The sequence below is a fragment of the Lolium rigidum genome, chromosome 3, assembly GCF_022539505.1.
Source record: "Lolium rigidum isolate FL_2022 chromosome 3, APGP_CSIRO_Lrig_0.1, whole genome shotgun sequence".
Lineage (NCBI taxonomy): Eukaryota > Viridiplantae > Streptophyta > Magnoliopsida > Poales > Poaceae > Lolium > Lolium rigidum.
This window is the reverse complement of record NC_061510.1, coordinates 306007029-306011852: the sequence shown is the minus strand read 5'-3', so window position 1 is coordinate 306011852 and position 4824 is coordinate 306007029. Positions and strand designations below refer to the sequence as shown.

At 49.8% G+C, this 4824-nt stretch overlaps 1 pseudogene; it reads right to left on the bottom strand.

Annotated features, from left to right (window-relative positions):
* Positions 1 to 282: 282 nt before the first annotated feature.
* On the bottom strand, positions 283 to 2805 carry LOC124696798 (annotated as a pseudogene).
* Between the last annotated feature and the right edge of the window lie 2019 nt (positions 2806 to 4824).

Sequence of the window (4824 nt, the reverse complement as noted above, 5' to 3'; positions counted from 1 at the left end):
GAGTTGCATTTCTGGTTAGATCATCGCAGCAAGAAGGGGTTTAAATTGATCAGATCATGTAGAGTTTGACCACCTTTACTTAGTAACATGTTGCTGATTCCGAATTTATATTTTTTCATTCACGCACGAACAGGACAGATGGTAAAATGAGCTGGTTCTACTGAAATTAGCTAGCTCTCGCTAATTTCCACTGAATAATGCTGTAACTAAACTCGAGCGGAGACAATCTAAATCCTCAATAGCCTTTTAGCTCAATTATTTTCTTGCTCGGTCAATCTCGCGCTAGGCAATGCAATCGTCGTCGTTTCCAGTCGGCCGGTCCAGCTCCCTGGCCTTGGCGGCGGCGAGCTCCTTGCCTTTGCCCCAGAGGAAGGCGTAGAGCCCCAGCACGACGAGCGCCGCCCCGAGCACGCCGCCTAGGTAGAGGTTGGTGCCGAGCACGAGGGCGTCGACCACGGTGGTTGCCACCAGCGAGAGCGAGTTAAACATGGGCGGGTACACGGGCCCGCGGCGAGCCACCGCCCAGGACACGAGCATGAACGTCACCCCCGTGTTGAACACCCCGGAGTAGACCACCGTGGCGAGCTGCATGTCCCACCGCAGCCTCCACGCCTCCGATGTCAATCCCAAGCTGCCGGCGCCGGAGCCGGTGAGGGCGACCACCACGGCGGCTGCGATGGCGGACTGGACGCTCCCGGCGATGCAGGTCAGGGTAGTGGTCCAGTACCTCGACGGGAACACCAGGGCGACCCTGGCCTGGACAACGAACCAGAGCGCGTAGCTCACGCAGCTGCTGACCAGGAACAACATGCCGACGACCATGTTCTGCCCGCCATGGACGGAGGTGACAGGTTTGGCGCCGTGGGAGTGGGATACCCGCAGGTGCGGGAGGAGGAGGTGGGTGCCCTTGCAGAGGCTGACGACCATGGTGCCGGCCACGCCCGCGGCGGCGCCAAGGAGCTTGGTCCTACCCGGCCAGCAGGCGAGGGAGAGGCGCTCGGCACGGAGCGCGACGGCGATGAGGAATGTGGCGACGGGGATGAGGTTGAGGAAGTCGACGGCGTAGGCGGCGTTGGTGGCGCGCAGGCCGCAGTAGTAGAGCCCCATTGCCAGCAGGACTCTGGACCATGCATATGGGTAGCACACGTGTAAGATGATTGAGGAATTTTGACAAGGAACTGCAAAAAATGTTGCGAATTGCGATGCGAACCCGAAGGTGGCGTTGATGAAGATCTAGCCCAGCACCGCCAGGTTCAGTTTCTTCCAGAGATCCCTATAGTAATCAGCACGCAGTGTTAAACAATAAGTGGATTGCCTAACTCTTTTCATCAGATCGGTCTTTTGAAATAGTTGGTTAGTGCATGAAGCTTAACACGCAGGAACAAATAATCTAAGAAGAAGATATGGATATCCATACAGCAGTGAAATGACCGACATATATGAGAGAAATGACTTAGTCTTGTGCACTAAACCACTATGTTTCATTGCGTATCAATTTGACTGCTATTTTTTGAAACTTGACGAAACTTATTGATATTTGCCAGCACAAATCGCAAAGCAAGAAACAGAAATTAACTTGGTACGGATTTCTTTCGGAATGTTTGTTGCGTTTCTAACTTTTCTTATCGTTGGTGCAGGCACCACACAAGCTTTGGTTTGGAATTTCACTTTCGAAAATATTTCGGCCGGTGCAGAAACCACCACCAGTGATTTTGGTTTTCATATTTCAGGCAAAGTGCCCAAATTTTCCATCAACATAGATTTAACTATTTTAAAATAAAAAATATTTTAAATTACTTTTTAATTAATGTGTAGTATTGAAATGACTGCAATTTTTTGACCATAAGTTAATTATTTCGGTATCTGCTAGAAACACTGAAATTCAGTGAAATTCTCAAAAGTTATTTCCCTTAAGCACCTGATGATGAGAGATCATATTCAAATAGATACGAGCAAACCGCAGAGACACGAAGGGCGAGTAGTTGGTAGGAGTACTTAATTTTGTAGGTATGCATTTTCGAAATTGACACACATAGTTAGTGTAGCGTGTAAGTGTGTGCACGTAGGATATGGGTGGATTAGCACTAATGGAAATCGATCGAGACAGCATGCATGGCCAGATTGGTGAGCGTAGAGCTGGCAGCCTGCATGCGTGTCTTCCTGCAGTACAAAGGTTTCCATATTCGGTCGTCGAATGCGTGGCAGACTGGCAGGTACTCCGTATACGTGGCAAGCGTCGACCAGCTAGACAGCCACTGAACGTCGTCGTCTTCCTCACGACAAAACTAGCGCAAATTAGTGCAAAGCTAAAGTTTGTCCCAGATGGAGTTATTGACGAGTGAATTCATCTGTATTATCTGTGCTGTTCGATCGGCTGCCATGATCGAGTTATCCACAGGGGACTGGTTGTTATCTAGCTACACTACACGCATGGCGTACGTCTCGTAGCCAAGTATTTTGGGATCTAATCTAACAAAATTATGTGCATGCATGAACGGACGCGGCGACCATCCGCGGCCGGCGTGGATTGAAACCCTCATGCAAAATTCATAACGCCAAATTGCACGCGTAGGTACCTCTCGAAGATGAGGGCGAGGGGCGCGACGGCGGCGGCGGCGACGACGTTGCGGTAGACGAGGAGGACCAGCGGTGCATGCCGGCGTTGAGGGCCAGCTTTGACATCAACATCGTCACCACCGTGAGCACCTGCACCAGCACCATCCCCGCCGGCAGCGCCACCCGCTCCACCCTGCCGCTCCTCCCCGCGTCCCTCGTCGCCTCCATGTCGCCGCCGCCTCCCGCCATGGGCGACAGGACTAGTTAGAGCGCGAGCTTTCTTGGACGCCAGCCGAGCTAACGACGGGCGAGTAGGCTGCAATAGATACCCGGAAACGAACAAGGGCAGTATACCGTGGACTGGCTGCTGGTTGGCTGGCGTTTAGTGTGGTTAGACCATCTCCAGCCGTTGGTGGTCCCCACGGCCAAAACCTGGGAAGCCATCCTCCAGCTAGAGGCCGGAAGATCGCGGATTTGCATGGCTTTAATTTCACTAATAAACTCTTAGTTCGGCAAATTTGATAAATTTTGATCAATATTTGGCTTATTTTTACAAATAAACGTTACAGTTCAACAAAGTAACAAATAATTTAACAAGTTTTGAAACAAATCAAATGGAAACTAGTTAGTGTTCCTTCAATTCTCCATATATGCTCCACCAGATCATCCTGCAGCTGTTGATGCATTGTGAAGTCTCGAATCTCCTAATGCATAGCGATGAACACGATGCCGGCACCTGGTGATTTGGCTGTGCAAGAGGACCTTCTCTGTCATATGGTGCAGCTTGCTCGATCAGAGAAACTGGATACTTTCGCTCCTTCTCAATAATCATGTTGTGCAAGCACATAACAGTTCATTACCTCCCACATCTGATCTTTTGATCAAGTCATAGCGGGGAACAGGACTACAACAAATCTCTGCTGGAGGACACCAAATGCACGACATCCTTTCAGCAACCTTCTTGTTCCTTGACAAATTTCGCCTCCTCCGGGAGGACGGGGCTTGAGACAGTCTTCACAAATGTTGCTCACTTTGGACAGATACCGTCTGCAAGATAATATCCCTTGTTGTAGTATCGACCATTGATCACAAAGTCAACCGGGGGAGCATGACCCTTGATACGTCCAATTTGCATCACTATTTTATATCATAATTTGCTGTTATTCATTGATATATTTCATATTTGGAGATAATACTTATGTTATTTCATCTATTTTGCATGTTTCATGATTATTGGAGGATCGCGCACCGGAGCCAGGATTCTGCTGGAAAAAGCACCGTCAGAATGCAATATTTCGGAAGATCAACAGTTGACGAAAATTATACGAAAAATCCTATTTTTCCAGATGACGAAGGGAGCCAGAAGGGGGAGCCGAGGAGGGCCGCCATGGGCCCCCCTCATAGGCCGGCGCGGGCCCTGCCCTGGCCGCGCCGCCCGTGAGGAGGGGGCCCACAGCCCCTCTCGCCTCCTTTTCTTCGCGTACGCCTTCGTCCCGAAAACCTAAGCTCCGGGGGTACGTCGCGAAGAGCCACAGCCGCCTCGCGGGGCGGAGAATACCGAGAGAGAAAGAGCTCTCCGGCAGGCTGAGATCCGCCGGGGAAATTCCCTCCCGGAGGGGGAAATCGACGCCATTGTCACCGTCATCGAGCTGGACATCATCTCCATCACCATCACCATCATCTTCATCATCATCACCGCCGTCTCCACCGCTGCACCTCGTCACCGCTGTAACAATTTGGGTTTGATCTTGATTGTTTGATAGGGGAAACTCTCCCGGTGTTGATTTCTACTTATTATTGATGCTATTGAGTGAAACCGTTGAACCAAGGTTTATATTCAGATTGTTATTCATCATCATATCACCTCTGATCATGTTCCATATGATGTCTCGTGAGTAGTTCGTTTAGTTCTTGAGGACATGGGTGAAGTCTAAATGTTAGTAGTGAAGTATGGTTGAGTAATATTCAATGTTATGATATTTAAGTTGTGGTGTTATTCTTCTAGTGGTGTCGTGTGAACGTCGACTACACGACACTTCACCTTTATGGGCCTAGGGGAATGCATCTTGTACTCGTTTGCCAATTGCGGGGTTGCCGGAGTGACGAAACCCGAGCCCCCGTTGGTATATCGATGCAGGGAGGGATAGCAGGATCTCGAGTTTAAGGCTGTGGTTAGATTTATCTTAATTACTTTCTTGTAGTTGCGGATGCTTGCAAGGGGTATAATCACAAGTATGTATTAGTCCTAGGAAGGGCGGTACATTAGCA